We start from the raw sequence: 17,500 nt of genomic DNA on the forward strand, positions 1-17,500 counted from the left end.
GAGGAGGAGGAAAAGGTGAAGGAGAACGACGATGACCATGAAGACGACGACGACGACTTCAAAAAAAAATGATGATGATTACACAGGATTACACAGGAAAGCAAACAGCAACAGACCTTATGGTCCTTTCGAGGCTACTTGTTAGAGAAAACTATGACTACAAGATCCAACTCTACATGTTGAAGGATAAGGATAGTAAAGCAAGAAGGCTCCCCCCACCACCAAACCCTCCAGGAAAAAGTGAGAAAAACCACCATGCAGCATGGAAAAACTGACATGGAAATTTTATAGGAAACACTGGAAGGGAAAAGTCACATTCTATAATACTTTATCTATAAGCTACCCAATAGAGTAACCTGAAAGAGAAAGTAAACAAACAAAATAATAGTTACGGCATGACATTATAAACCGGTTACATTGAGTTAATGGGAAGTCTGTGGACATAACGTGGAAGCTACACACTGCACAGTGTGGATGTTTAGGGGTGGTGCGGCAGCCTTGCCTGGCGCTTTTAAGGTAGGCACCAGTCAATCAGGCCCTATCTCCGTTTGCTCCACTGAGACAAGGAACTCTCCCATGTGGGACAAGTACACAAGTTTCATCCTGAAGCAGTGACCCCTGGTACATTAAAAGAATCCCGATGGTGGTCACTTGACTAACAGGGACCCTCAGTGATCCACAGCCCATCACAGGTCGAAAGTAAGAGTAGTGACAGTTAACTCAGGGTTATCTGTGCAGATCCTAATCTGTGCTTATATTGCTTTCTTTGCATTGGGGAGATTGAAAAGTATATAGGACGGGTGTCTTAGATAAAAGGGGACTGCACAGTGCACAGTGTGGATGTGCAATGCACAGAGTGGATGTTTAGGGGTGGTGCGGCAACCTTCCCTGGCGCTTTTTAGGTAGGCAGCAGTCAATCAGGCAATAGCTCCGTTCACTCCATTGAGACAAGGAACTCTCCCATGTGGGACAGTACACAAGTTTCATCCTGAAGCAGTGACCCCTGGTACATTAAAAAAATCCCAATGGTGGTCACTTGACTAACAGGGACCCTCAGTGATTCACATCCCATCACAGGTCGAAAGTAAAAGTAGTGACCGTTAACTCAGGGTTATCTGTGCAGATCCTAATCTGTGCTTACTGTATATTACCTCATTTGCTTTGGGTAAATCGAAAAACGTATAATGACGTGACGTGACGTGACGCTATGTTAAGTTTACGGGGTGTCCTGTAGAGGGACTGCACAGTGTGGATGTTTAGGGGTGGTGCAGCAGCCTTGCCTGGCGCTTTTAAGGTAGGCAGCAGTCAATCAGGCCCTAGCTCTGTTCACTCCACTGAGACAGGGAACTCTCCCATATGGGACAAGTACACAAGTTTCATCCTGAAGCAGTGACCCCTGGTACATTAAAAAAATCCCGATGGTGGTCACTTGACTAACATGGACCCTCAGTGATCCACAGCCCATCACAGGTCGAAAGTAAGAGTAGTGACCGTTAACTAAGGGTTATCTGTGCAGATCCTAATCTGTGCTTATATTGCTTTGTTTGCACCGAATAAATTGAAAATGTATAATATCGTGACGCAACACTATGTACGGGTACATTTTTACGGGGTGTCTTGTAAACTAAAGGGGCATGAACTTACATGTACCGTAGCTATAAAAGCAAGTTATTCGGACAGAAAAAGAGTCAGCTGAGGATTTTCGTGCAAATACTTGTCTAATTTGTTTTTGAATGTCTCAATTGAGATACTGTTCACGGTATCTGAGGGTAATCTGTTCCAGATATTTACAACTCTGTTAAAGAAGAAGTATTTTGCTTTGTGGGATTGGAATCGTTTTCCCATGATTTTGCAGCCATTACTTCTGGTTTGACTCGACCGGTCTATATCAAAATATTTATTCATGTCTAAGTTGTCATATCCCTTCATGATTTTGAAAACTTCAATAAGGTCCCCTCTTAACCTGCGCTTCGTTAGGCTAAATAATTTAAGTTCTTCAAGACGTTCCTCACATGGTTTGTTTCTAAGTCGTGGTATCATTTTTGTGATTCTTCGCTGAATTTTCTCTAATTTTCCAATGTCCTTTCTGTAGAACGGAGACCAGAATTGCACACAATACTCATGATGGGGGCGCACTAGCGGGTTGTACAAGGCAAGTATGACTTTTTCCGATTTAAAACTCGAAAGTTCTTCCAATAAAACCCACTAGCTTGTTTGCAATTTTAACCGCATCGGTACACTGCTTGCTTGGTTTAGGTCATTTGATATTATCACACCAAGATCCTTTTCACTGTCTGTACTTGATAACTGAATATTGTTCATTTTGTAATTTGCATGGACATTGTTGCTTCCAATATGAAGTACTTTACATTTTTCTGTGTTGAATTTCATTTGCCATTTTTCTGCCCAGCTTGCTAAAGTATTAAGGTCATTTTGTAACTGCTGCCACTGTAATTTTGAAGTGACTTTACTGGTTATTTTAGTATCATCTGCAAATTTGGATACTTTACAATTTAGACCCTCATCAATGTCATTTATATAGATAATAAAAAGTATCGGTCCAAGTAATGAGCCTTGGGGAATGCCGCTGATCACATTACGCCATTTGGATTCCTTTACGTTTATCACAACTCGCTGTTTTCGGTCTGACAGCCAGTCTTGTAACCATTTTTGCGTCTTTCCTTTTATTCCATGTGCTTCTATTTTTCTCATGAGACGCTTGTGAGGGACAGTGTCAAATGCTTTCTGATAGTCGAGGTAAATTATATCTACTGCTCTTGAGTCATCGTATGATTTGTAAACATCATGGAAGAAGTCCAGTAAGTTAGTTAAGCATGAACGATGATGTCTGAATCCATGCTGCGAGTCTTTAATTATATTATTTTCTTCTAGATAATTAACTATTTTATCTCTTATGATTTTTTCCATTAACTTGCACACTACTGATGTTAAGCTGATTGGTCTGTAATTTCCTGGGTGCGACTCATTTCCTTTTTTGAAAATTGGTGTTACATTTGCTAGTTTCCATTCGCGTGGAACTTTCCCAGTACTTAATGATTTATTGAATAAGACAGAGAGTGGCAGCAGTAACTCATGTTTTGCTTCTTTGAGAATTCTCGGTGATATTTTATTGGGGCCAGGGGTTTTGTTTATGTCCGTACTATTTATGGCTGAAAGGATATCGTTATTATGGATAGCATAGTTACTAAGGACTGTGCTATTTGCTTGGTTTGTGGGTAACAGTAGGTTTCTGGTGGTGTTTTCTACTGTAAAAACAGACGCAAAGTAATCGTTAAGAATATTTGCCATTTCGACCTCATTTTCAGTGTGTTTGCCATTGTTTGTTTCTAGAGGACCTATTGATGTAGTCATAACCTTTTTCTTTCTAATGTAACTCTAAAATTCTTTAGGATTTGATTTGCACGTATTAGCAATGTGGATCTCCAGTGCTCTTTGGCTTTGTTTAACAAGTCTTTTCGATGTGCGGCGTAGATTATCGTACTGTAATTTATCATCATTATTTTGTGTAGCTTTATATTTATGGTATGCCCTGTTTTTTGGCTATTAAGTTACTTTTTATTTCACTGGACCACCACTTTGGTTTACTATTTCCAGCTGGACGTCTGTTACGTAGTGGCACACATGACTTTACCACTTCATTAAATTTTTTGGTGAATATTTCCCATGCTTGGTTTATGTCATCGGTTTCAGACATTTGATTCCAATCTGCAGTTGCAAGTAGCACTCTGAGCTTGCTGAAATTAGCTCTACGATAATCTGGGACCTTTTCTTTGCTCTCCGTTTCTTTTACTTTTTCAGTAGTAATATTAAACTGTATAGTTCGATGATCACTGGAACTAAACTCAGGTCCTATTTCAACGTTGTTGACTAGGTTATCATTTGTAGTCAAGATGATGTCTAGGATATTGTTTCCTCTCGTTGGGTATTCTATGTGTTGGGAAAGGGCGCTTTCTTGAAGATTCGTATAAAGCTCTTGTCCTGAGTGTGCCGTCAGTGGTTCACCCCACTTTGTTACCGGTAGATTAAAGTCTCCAAAAATTACGCTATCCTCTTGACAACAAATTTCAGCAATTTGATCATAAAGTTTTTCATCTGTCTCAGTTGACTGTGCTGGAGGACGATAGATGAGACATATATTTATTTTGTGTGAATTAATACTTAGCTGAACATAACTGGCATCTATGTTGGTAATACTGGGTTTGGATAGCACAAGGGGATGGAGACTAGTTTTCACATATAGTAAAACACCGCCACCAGCTCGATGTGGTCGCTCACAACTGAAAATATTGTACCCTGTTAATGAGTATTCCGCTAGAAAGTCACGGTCATATGTGTTAATCCAGGACTCTGTGATGCCAATGATGATGATGATGATTGTTTTCTGAATGTCGAACTTATTTACACACACACACACACACACACACACACACACACACACACACACACACACACACACACATTGAATGGCTGTGGACGTAGTACTCGAACCCATTCTTATATAATCCCAAATCTTACCTACTTAAGGGGATGAATGCAGTCTCTCTCTCTCTCTCTCTCTCTCTCTCTCTCTCTCTCTCCAGCTTTACCCTCCCGTAGCTTTAGGCAGATAAACGCCTCTCTCTATTACACGCACCCCAATGCTGCCTGGCTTTATTGTGGCAGTAAAGAGAGAGAGAGAGAGAGAGAGAGAGAGAGAGAGAGAGAGAGAGAGAGAGAGTATGCTTTACGGCTACGAGGTGGTCCGGCCTTAATACAATTAGAAAGTCTTACTCTGTTTTCTGCAGTAAAAGAAAAGGAAAATACAATGAGAGAGAGAGAGAGAGAGAGAGAGAGAGAGAGAGAGAGAGAGAGAGGCGGTGGCTCAGTCGGTAGAGAGGTGGCCTGCAGTCCCACGGGACCCAGGTTCAAATCCCCTCTGGGGCAGGGAACAGTTTAAGGATTTGAATTTCATGAAAGCAGACTTTACTGATCTACCAGAAGACCCGCCGACATGTCGCAAAAATACCCCCACTAATACCAATACACCAGTCCTGTATGAGACAGCCCTAGCGTGTATTCAATATGGACGGTGGGTGTTAGCGCCGAAGTGGTGGCATGTAGAGGTGTATGGTATGTAGGAGGACTATTGGGCCTTGGGAGCAGGCTTCGAAGCCTTTGCCCAGAGTCGGACACAAAAAAAAAAAAAAAAACGGAAAAAAAAAAAAATAAAGAGCCCGAGGTAAACCCAGTGAAATACAAAGCCAGTGAAATAGAGTGAAAATAAAGCCACTAACTAAAGCCAGTAATAGCAAAATCACTGAGAAAGAGCTAGTGTTTCAATAAAGCCAGTGAGGCATATCTAATGGAAAAATAAATCCACACAGACTAAATAGAAAATGTAGTTAGTAAGACAGTCTGGGTCAATAAAATCAGTGAGTCAATAAAGTCAGTGAGTCAATAATACAGGAAAAATTACTTAAGGGAGCCAATAAATCCAAGAAAATAGATTTAGTTAATAAGACCACACAAATAACTTCAGTGAGTCAATAACACGACGAAAGTGCCTTCAGTGCGCTAATAAAGTCAAATAATATGCCAGTAAAAAAGGTAGTCAATAAAGCCAGTGCGATAAGCCACAAAGGTTACGTCACTGTCAATAAAGCCAGTTAAGACAGTAAAGCCTCCGTAAATATAGTCAGTACGAGGCTTGGTGTGGCTTTACAGAGGGTGTGTGAGTGGTTCCGTAGCGAGTAATGTAATATAGTAATAAAGCAATAAAACAATCATTCAGTACAGTGCCCAGGTAAAGTCAGTGAGATAAAACCACAGTGAAGTCAGAGAGCATAAAGCCACCGTAGATAGAGCATGTGTGTGGCTTGGCAGTGCGTGGCTTTGCAGGGAGTGAGAAAATCATAAGGTTAAGCCAGTTACAGAAAGCCACCTAAACAATAAAGCCAAGAAAAGGACATTAAGGCAGTGGCATAGATAGTAAAGCCAGTGAAATACAGCGATCTATCAAAGCCACCGTCAAAAAAGCCAGCAGGGGTGGCTTTACAGGGATGGTTAGTTAATTGCAAAATGATGCGAGACTAAAAGAGACAGGAAGAGACCAACAAAGCCACCAAAAGTAAAGCCACTACAAATAAAGAAATAGCATAAAGCCAGTCAGACGGAGAAAAGTCAGTAAGATAAAGTAAGATAAAGCCAGTGGTCAAATAACCAACGTGATGAATGTCGAGACAATGTTTAAAGTAAAGTGAGATAAAACCAGTGAAATATACACTCGTTGTCAAATGAAGCCAGTCAATAAGGCCGGAATAAAGCCATAACACAGCCAGTGAGAGGTGGCTTTACTGGGTTGGGTTGGGTGGGTTGGCGTAATAATAATATCAGCCACGTTTTGCCTCGGCCGTGTAAATGTCAGGAAAATGGAATCCACCCAGGATGCTGTTTACCGCAATTAACCACAGCTGTTGTTGTTGTTGTTGTTGTTGTTGTTGTGATGGTGGTGGATGTTGTTCTTGTGGTGGTGGTGGTGGTGGTAGTGGTGGTGGGGTTGTTGTTGTTGTTGTTGTTGTTGCCTATCACAAATATAGTAGGGAAAGAAAAGCATTCGGGAGCCGAATGCTAATGCCCGCCAGAATATGCTGTTGGCCAAGTCCAAGATTTTGGCCATATCTTGATGCCCAGAAGGGTTCATGTTGATAGCTCAAGCCGTTCATGAGATATAATGGGAACACACACACACACACACACACACACACACACACACACACACAGAGGCGGGCAAAAACATTATCTCTGTCTTGCAAAGGCGGGCGATATTAATCACCATCATCATCACCATCATCGCCTCTATCTCACATGTTATCATAAGCATAATCATCATAATCTCATATCTAACAAAAATCATCATCATCAACAACAAGAACAACAACAATAACCCTACTACTACACAGTAATCGCAGCCATTATCATCACACACACACACACACACACACACACACACAAGCATCCTTTTGATCTCTACATTAATTCACAAATCAGTTTAACAAAATAACTCAGAATTTTGTGCATTTGTAATATTAAAGATGTTTAAAAATATATCAATTTTCTATCTTCGTTAATGGAGGAGTTGTCTGTTATAGTTTGGCAGTGTAATGGAAGTTCTGATTATTTTTACCAGTCGCGACAGCGAGACTGGTATTGTTTTCAATTTCTGTCTGTTTCTGTCTGTCTGTGTCTTTTAGCACGATAGCTTCGCAACGGCTCAAGATGTCAGCAAAACAATTTTACAGGTGTGTGGTAGGGATGAAAATCAATCACGAGTTGGAATTTGGTGAAAATAGGTCAAGTCTGTGTGTCTGTTACCACGATAACTTCGCAACCTCTCAAGATATCATCACAAAATTTTACAGGTTTGTAGTAGGGATGAAAATCTCCTACAAGTATTGTTTTCAGTTTGTCTGTCTGTCTGTGTGACTGTTAGCACAATAACTTCGCAATCGCTCATGATATCATCATAAAATTTTACAGGTGTGTGGTAAAGATGAAAATCTACGAGTTTGATATTGGTGAAAGTAGGTTAAGGTCATATTCTGAGCCACGCTAGATAAGTATAGGCTCGCGGCTGGTGTGATTCCCCCCTTGGAGGCCTCTAGATATTATTATTATTATCATATTATTATCATTATCATTATTATTATTATTATTATTATTATTATTATTTCTCGCTGAAGGTGGCCTCTGCACGATGTCAAGTTACTTCCTGCCTTTAGAAATGAGTCATAACTCGAGAAAAGGTGGCCGGATTGGCATGGGAATTGTTTTATTTTTCAGGTCAGAGTGTTTCAATGGTACCTTGCTCCAACAAAAATTTGCGATACATGTGCCGTTTTTGCTGTTGCTGTGCTATGGTAACGACAAATCCACAAACATACAGAAGTCGGATCATTATAATATGGATTAGTAGTAGTGGTGGTAGTAGCAGTAGTAGTATTGCTGCTGTTGGTGGTGGTGTTGTTGCTATTGCTGCTATTATTATTATTAATAATATTATCATTATTATTATGGTTTCCTGTAAGCCAGGAAACCATTTACAACGCTGGGAGGTAACCATCTAACCAAACTATACGTGCTCCCTACGTGTCAACAAGTGGGTTGGTGAAGGGTTAGTGCCCTTCCCCGTAAAACAAATAACTCAAAGTCAAATGGCCACCCCGTACGGGATTATGGCGTCTGGCAATAGATAGATAGATAGATTATTAACCATTATTATCATTGACTATAGAGTCTAAGTACCTGCGTACAGTTCCATAAAAGAGAGGTAAATGTGCAGAAACAAGTGGAAAGTAGAGTGGCACAAGGAATGTGGACGGTGCTATGAAGGTTGATAAGAAGCAGAGGTCTGAGTATGGCAGCTGCAAGAGACCTGTGGGAAGGACATGTAGTGCTGACTATAACATGGAGGTGTGGGACTGTGGCATGACATGAAAAGAAGTCAAGAGTAAGCACAGTGCACATGGGACTGGTGAGGAATGTGGAGAGCGTGGAGAGTGGCTAGGATAAGGAATAATGTGATTCACGAAATTTGTGAAAGATGAAGGTAAGGAAGACTGTGGGCACCAGAGTTGAAGAGGGTGTGCTATGGTGTGGGCAGGTGGAAAGAAAAGATGTGAATAGAGTGGTGAAAAGGGTATACTTCAGCAAATTTGAAGATGGGAGACGTGGTAGGGCTAGAAAAAGGTGGATAGATATAGTAAATGAATGTCTGAAAAAGAGAGATATAGGTGATAACGAGAATAGGGAACTGACAGGCGATCAAGCTGGCTTGTTGAATATTGTGCAAAGGAGTTATCAGGATTTGGCATTATATTTTAACCTGAGGGTCATCGGGTTGACTTTATCAGACAGGTAAGTGTGAAGCTACGTATGGTGTGCCTTTTGACCTATCAGGTTGAGCTAGGATTCCGGGGGCTTGAATGGTGAGTGAATGGGAGTAAGGCTCATTCAGCTAGTCAAATGTTGGTTAGCATCTCATTCAATCGTTTCTCTCTCTCTCTCTCTCTCTCTCATGTAATTTAGCCAGGTAATTTCTCAGGTTTTATGCACTCTTAACTGGCTCATTCTCTCTTCATTTTCTGTCTTTAACTTTGCCTTCCGTGGAAGAAGTTGAGAGACGGAAGAGAGAGTTATATGTAGAAAGAAAGAGAGAGGTGAAAAGATTAGTAAGAGAGAGTAAGAAGAGAGTGGATGAGGAATTTGGAAGGAATTTGAGTGTAAAGTGGAGGGACTGTAAGAAAATGTTCTGGAAAGAGGTGAAAAGAGTAAGACAGGGTGGAAGTGAAGTTAGCAGGAGAGTGAAAGATAAAAATGGTAGATTACTAGTGGAGAAGGGAGAAAAAGTGAGCAGATGGAGAGAACACTTTAAGGAATTGTTGAACGTGGAGGATGGAAGTAATGCGAGTATAAGTGGCTGGGGAATGGCTGGGAGAAGGAGGGAGGTGAGAAGACAGGAAGATATCAGTAGGATAGAAGTTGTGGAAGCAATGAAGAAAGTTAAATCAGGGAAAGCCCCAGGAATTGATGGAGTGTGTGGTGAAATGCTGAAGCATGGGGGAGAGATAGTAGTAGAATGGATGTGGAAGATGTGCAGATTGGCCTGGGAGGAAGGTAGAGTCCCGGAGGATTGGAAGTCAGGTATAATTATTCCCTTGTACAAAGGAAAAGGGGAAAAAGAAGTGTGTGGTAATCATAGGGGCATTTGTCTTCTTAGTATAATAGGAAAAGTGTATGGTAGGATACTTATTGACAGAGTTAGAGAAAGAACAGAGAAATTAGTTGGAGAAGAACAGGGAGGCTTTAGGAAGGGAAGAGGTTGTGTAGATCAGATATTCATTCTCAGATCTTTAGTGGAAAAGTTTCTAGAGAAGGGAAAGAAGTTGTATGCGGCTTTCATGGATTTGGAGAAAGCATATGACAGGGTGGATAGACTAGGATTGTGGAAAGTGTTAAGAATATATGGAGTAGATGGGAAGTTGTTGAATGCTGTGAAGAGTATGTACGATGGTGCGAAGGCTGCAGTGCGTGTGGATGGTGAACTAAGTGAATTTTTCTCTTTGAAAGTTGGGTTGAAACAGGGATGTGTCATGTCCCCATGGTTGTTCAATCTGTACATGGATGGGGTAATAAAAGAGGTACAAGGTAGGGTAGTGGATGTTGGAGTGGCCCTGGTGAGAGAGGATAGTGTTTGGAAACTCCCTGTACTGTTGTTTGCAGATGATACCGTGTTGTTGAGTGAAGACGAAGGGGAGCTGCAAGGCTTGGTGGATGAGTTTGAGAGAGTGTGTAAGAAACGGAATCTAAAGGTGAATGTAGGGAAGAGTAAAGTGATGGTCTTTGAGAGAGGTGAAGTCAGTGAATGTACAGCGAGGTTGGATGGTGAGGAATTGGAAAATGTGAGTACGTTTAAGTACTTGGGTAGTGTGATGAGTAAGGATGGAGGTTTGGAGGGTGAAGTGCTTGAAAGGGTACAGCAGGGAAGAAAGGTTGCTGGTTCTTTGAAAGCAGTGATAAGAAAACAGGGAAGTGAGCATGGAAGTGAAAAAGTTACTACATGACAGTATTGTGATACCAACTTTAACGTACGGAAGTGAAGCTTGGACGTTGTTGGAAGGACACAAGTCAAGAGTGAGAGCCGTGGAAATGAGTTATTTAAGAGGAGCCTGTGGAGTCACATGGAGAGACAGGCTGACGAATGAGGATATAAAGGAGCGTTGTGGTTTTGATGTGGATATGATAGGAAGCGTTATGAGGAACACACTGAGGTGGTTTGGCCATGTGGAGAGGATGGAGGGTGAAAGACTGACGAAGAGAGTGTATGTGAGTGAGGTGGAGGGGGAAAGAGGGAGGGGGAGGCCGAGGATGAGATGGAGAGATGGGGGGGAGAGGTATATGAGAGAGGGGGGTGTGAGTTGGGAGCAGGGGAGTGAAATGGCGGGGGACAGGGCGACTTGGAGGCGATTTGTTTGTGGCCACCCCAAACGGGATTGAGGCGTCTGGCAATAGATAGATAGACAGACTCTCTCCTTCCTTTTCTCTCTCTTCTTCTTTTGCTTCTCTCTCCTCTTCCTCCTGTAGTCTTTCTCCTTGTATCTGCTTCCTCTTTTCCTTCTCTTTCCTTCTGTCATCCCATTACTTTCTTTTCCATCGCCTCTTTTCCTTGATTTTTTTTTCTATTTACATTTCTTCTTTTCACCGCTGATTTCTCTTCCACTGTTTTTTTTTTTTCCTCCCTCTCTCTCTCTCTCTCTCTCTCTCTCTCTGTTGTATATTAACTTTTTATTTTATTTTCACATACTCCTTCGTTTATGCTTTCTCCATATTTCTCTGTCTCTGTCTCTGTCGCTGTCGGTCTGTCTGTCTGTCTCTAACTCCTCCCCTAAATAAATTATTCACTTAATCTGAAAAAATCGCCTGGTGGAAACAAGAATAAAGAATAAAATTAAAGACTGAAAAAACTCTTATTCTGCCACCTATTTTGATGCATAATTTTTGTGGTTTCATTAAAAGTTTCACCAAGGCGCTCCTTCAAGAAACTGGGGATACGCCGTGAGGGAAATCATCATCATCATCATCATCATCATCATCATCATCATCATCATCATCATCATTACTATTGTCATCTAAATTGTTGCTGTTGTTATTGTTATTATTATTATTATTATTATTATTATTATTATTATTATTATCTCTGTCTGTCTGTCTCTCTCTCTCTCTCTCCCTCTCCCTCTCTCTCTCTCTCTCTCTCTCTCTCCTATACACATTTCAAAACATCTACTGTACTTCCTCTGAATATTCCGCACTTCATCATTCGGTAATCATAACGCAGGGACGATTGCTAATATCAGTAATCTCTATGCCGTCATTTAGGAACACTTTGATGATAACAGGCAGGCAGACAGACAAACAGACAGACAAATCGTATCATTTATAAAGGTTCCATTATGTTTGCTTGAGTTGGCTTCGATCATCTAATGGCGGCTTTATACGCTGCTCAATCTCCGGCAGCCTCCCTCTTCAGTCCCATATCCCTGTGGTCACATTCTAGTCTGCCTTCTGCAACCCTATCCCCAACGTTCACTCTAACCTCCCGCACCCAACTGCCACCCTCCATCCTTACCACATGTCGAAACCATCTCAATCTACCCCTTCTCATCTATCTATCTGTCTATCTATAGCCCGACGTCCTAATCCCGCAAAGGGTGGCCGCAGACAAAACGCCTCCAAGTCGCTCTGTCACCCACCATTTGACTACCCTCCCCCCAACTCATCCCCCCCCTCCCTCATATACCTCTCAACTCCATCCCTCCACCTCATCCTCGGTCTACCCCTCCCTCTCCCTCCCTCCACCTCACCTACATACACCCTCTTAGTCAGTCTTTCATTCTCCATTCTCTCCACATGTCCAAACCACCTCAGTGTATTTCTCCTAATCTTCTCAACCACATCCATGTCCACCCCACAACGTTCCTTCACTTCTTCATTCGTCAACCTGTCCCTCCATGTCACTCCACATGCTCCTCTCAAGTAGCTCATTTCCACTGCTCTCACTCTTGACTTGTTCCCCTCTTGCAAGGTCCACGCCTCGCTTCCATACGTCAGGGTAGGGATCACAATACTATCATGCAGTGACTTCTTCCATACGCACCTCCCTATTTCTCATCACTGCTTTCAGTGAACCAACAACATTCCTTCCCTGCTGTACCCTTTCACGCACTTCATCCCCCAAAGTTCCATCCTACTCATCACACTACGCAAGTACTTGAATGCACTCACATTCTCTATATCCTCACCATCCAACCTCACTGTACATTCTGTGACTTCATTCCTCTCAAACACCATAACTTTACTTTTGTTTACATTAATTTTCAGCTTCCTCTTCCTACACACTGTCCCAAATTCATTCACCAAACCCTGCAACTTCCATTCATCTTCACTCAACAGTACTGTATCATCGGCAAACAGCAAAACAGGAATCTTCCAAATCTCACCCTCATTCATTAGAGCCACCCCCACATCCATTGCCCTACCTTGCACCTCCTTTATAACCCCATCCATGTATATATAAAACAGCCATGGAGACATCACACAACCCTGTTTCAGTCCCACATTGAGATCAAAGAACTCACTCAGCTCACCATCCACTAGCACCGTAGCCCTAGCTCAGTACTTACTCTTCACAGCACTCAACAATTTCTCCTCCACTCCATATATTCTTAATACCTTCCACATACTTTGCCTATCTATTCTGTCATAAGCTTTCTCCAAGTCCATGAAGGCAGCATACACTTTCTTTCCCTTCTCTAGGTACTTCTCCACTACACATCTTAGAACAAATATCTGATCTACACACCCTTTTCCCTTCCTAAATCCCCCTTGTTCTTCTCCAACTAGCTCCTCTGTCATATGCCTAACCCTATCAATAAGTATTCTACCATATATTTTACCAGTCACACTAAGAAGGCAAATACCCCTATGGTTACCACATACTTCTCTCTCCCCTTTTCCTTTGTATAAAGGAACAGTTATACCTGATTTCCATTCCTCTGGAACCCTTCCCTCTTCCCAAGCCAATCTACACAACTTCCATATCCACTCCACAACATTCTCACCCCCATACCTCAGCATTTCACCACACACTCCATCAATTCCTGGGGCCATTCCCTAATTGAACTTCTTCATTGTTTCCACTACTTCCGCCCTACTGATCTCTTCCTCCCTCCTCTCATCTCTTCTTCTCCCAGCCATTCCCCAACCATTTATACTCGCACTGCACTCACTCCCTACATTCAACAAATCCTCAAAGTGCTCCTTCCACCTCCTAAATTTTTCTCTCTTCTCCACCAACAATCTATAATTCCTATCTTTCACTCCCCTGCTTCTCATCATAGCACCAATTTCACTCCATTCCTATCCTCCCTCTCAACTCTTCAATCGTAAACCTAGCCCTCCCCCCCCCCCAGGTATCGCCTTCAAGGAAGCACCACACATCCATCCATTCATTGTCCTTTTTGTATGTCTGAACCAGCGAGTATCTTCTTACTTTACAGTCCAGGTCTCACTACCATACAGCATTACACTGCATGACGCATACAAAGATCTATTAGCTCAGATGGAGAGCCCTTTCACATCAGGAGAGGCAACAGCGCCCTGAACCTCTTCCAACCACTCCTTACCTTAGCCACAGAGCTAGCTCCAGCCCCACCTCCAGCACATAATATGTCCCCTAAATACCGGTAACAAAACTCTTCCAAAAACTCATGAGACTCACCAACAACACCAATCTTTTCACACCTGACAATCTCTACATGCTCTCCCTGACAGAGAATGCACGAAATCAGTATTATCTCGCAGCCTACCTCTAATACCACTTATTTTATGCACCTACTTATAACAAATAACGTACAAACTGGAGCTACTTCCCACATCGGTGTGGCAAACTGCACATGGCCACTCTCCCTGTGCTTTGACAGTGCCGCCATCAGACCTAGATATCATCACTTTTGTTTTATCCGCATTTACTGTCAAACCCTTGTGCCCCATTACGCCTCTCCACTTTCCTAAATCCTTCCTCCTCCTCCCTTTCATTCTCTGCAATCAACATCAAGTCATCAGCATACAACAACTCCCACGGGTGTTTATTTCTGGACTCACGTGAGAGAGTTTCAAGTACCAAGACAAAAAGAAACTATTTATCTTCCCGCACTTATGAAAATGAAATTCCCCTTCTCATTCGGGTCTCAGTGCACTTAATATATGTGTAATAAAATAGGTCATAGAGGACAACATTTAACTCTTTTTAAAGGTCATCGCAATATGATTTTTTTTTTCTGTATATCAGTGAAATGACCTGCCCGTATGGGGTTCGTGCACTGGTGTTTGTTTGGTTAGTGAGCTGGTGTGACTGGTTCATGCGCTGGTGTGTGGATCGTGCGCTGGTGTGTGTGTGGTTTGTACGCCGGTGTTTGTTTCGTCCTCAGAGGTGTTTGTGACAGTCAAGGCAAAGGAGTGAAGTTTAACTATCAATCTCCTTATCTATTTATCCCTCAATTGACTGAAATGTTAACGACGGAACAGTGACTATGTAAATCTCCTTTAATTTTCATCATAGGAGACCAACTATTATTTTTCCCGTTTCTTATATATTTTCTTAGGCATTTCCTTGGAGATACGTTCAGTCGCAGGCAAGAATATAGTCCCAATTTTCAGCCGAACATTTATGAAACTCGTACCTAATATTCTGATAACTATGCTGAGTTCCAAAGAATGCATTATCGGGTTTCAGAAGTCACTGCTCGCAGTCTCGTTTTCTATCGTCATGGGGTGTATCGTTATTTATGTCCGCACGTTTACCGAAGTGTATTTACATTGCGGTTTATTCTCTTATACTTACAGCTTCCGTAGTATGGCAGAAGAGGAACTCGACTTACCTGTAAATATAAAAATATGTAATTGTTAACACGAAATGTTATTAGATTTATTAACATTTATGGCAATAATAATAATAATAATAATAATAATAATATAACAATAATAATGATAATGATGATGATGATAATAAACTACACACTCAACCAGAAAAAAGGACTTCTCAAAACCTTCACTTTGAGTCATTATTATTATTACGATTATTATTATTATTATTATTATTATGATGATGATGATGATGATGATGATGATGAATGATTACTGCTACTACTACTACTACTACTATTTTTTGTACATATACCAACAAATACTGCTTTACTAGCACAAGGCACTTTGCTGTAATAACATTTAATAGTAATGTAGGTTATTTACCGTATTATTTTGACAACACTCATAATTTTACATTCCACAACTCTCCATTTTCTGTAGAGTTTTTTGGATCCAGATATTTCGAAAATTTGAGAGTGTGTACGGGATTGTTATTAGTAATAGTAATGACAATAAAGCAGAAGTGCATCTGTGTAATTGGGTATATTAATACTGTATATGTATGAATCTATGTATGTATGTATGTATGTATGTAGGTAGGTAGGTAGGTAGGTGTGTATGTATATATGTATGTACCTCCATCTATCTGTCTACCTATCTATCTAGCCACCTGCTTTTGTTTTTATTTTTCTACGAGTATCTATCTACCTATCCATCCATCCATCTATTTATCTATCAATTCGTCCATCCATCCATACAGGAGTACAAAAGAAAGCAAACAGCACAATACCTGTTGGTCCTTTTGTGGCTGTTTGGTAGAGGGAAGGTTAAAACTAACAAAGCAACTCCAATTAAAGACAAGGATAGAAAAGCAGGAAGGCTCCATCCATCCATTTATCTATCTAACTATCAATCTATTTACTTATCTATGTCTATACTTAAAAATATACACCTCCCATCAATGCTATATAAATTCAGGTCTTATCCTACATCATCAGTCTTCACTACCACACCTTACCGTCCTCATCAATATCATTTGGAGCAGTCTATTACCCCATGCCTAACCACCTCTTATTTACTCTCTCTCTCTCTCTCTCTCTCTCACACACACACACACACACACACACACACACACACACACACACACACACACACACACACACACACACATACACAGTTAATCCAGTCAGGGAATTTTGGCGTCCGTGTCACCGTGTTGTCGACAGGTCAGATTAGGTCTGGTTAGGTAAGGTCAGGTCAGGTCGTCAGTTCAGATCAGGTCAGGTCAGGTAGGGTCAGGTCTAGTCAGGTCAGGTCAGGCCAAATAGGGTCAGGTTAGGCCAGGTACGGTCAGGTCAAACCCAGGTTAAGTCAGGTCAGGTCAGGTCAGGTCACGTGCTCATTATGGCAACCTCTCTCTTGGGCTGGGAGGAGGTGAAATTAGGTCATGGTCCGAAAAAAAAAAATAATAACTTTGCTAACAAGCTTAAACCTTTCTGCCAGAGGACTATTCTTGCTGTTGTTGGTGGGGAGGTGGTCTGCTGTCCTAATATACGTGAGCTCAATTCCTTGCTGGGGCAGGGAACAGTTTAAAAATCTGAATTTCGTTAAAAAACACCGTTTATTATTCCGTCCTATGACCCACGGACTTATAAAAACATCCCCGGTAATACTAATACACCTGGCATGTATTCAATATGGACGGTGGGTGTTAGCGCAGAAGTGGTGACATGTGGAGGTTTGTGTGGTACGTAGGAGAACTGTTGAGCCTTAGGGAACGAGCTGTTAAGTCTATATACAGAGTCGAACCCATCAGAGAGAGAGAGAGAGAAACCCACTGCCCGAGTCGGATGGGGAAAAAACGAAAAGATAAAAACGAAACAAAATCCATCTCGTCCTTTTTTTTTTTTTTTTTTTTTTTAACGCTACACCTACAGTAACCCTTCCAGTTCCAATCGTCTGTCCTGAGCTGAATCAAACCGTCTGGATAAGGGAAGAAAAAATTAATGTTCCTGGGGCTCTA

This window comes from Coenobita brevimanus, chromosome 116 (genome assembly GCF_032717465.1).
Source record: "Coenobita brevimanus isolate Jiangsu-jjx chromosome 116, ASM3271746v2, whole genome shotgun sequence".
Lineage (NCBI taxonomy): Eukaryota > Metazoa > Arthropoda > Malacostraca > Decapoda > Coenobitidae > Coenobita > Coenobita brevimanus.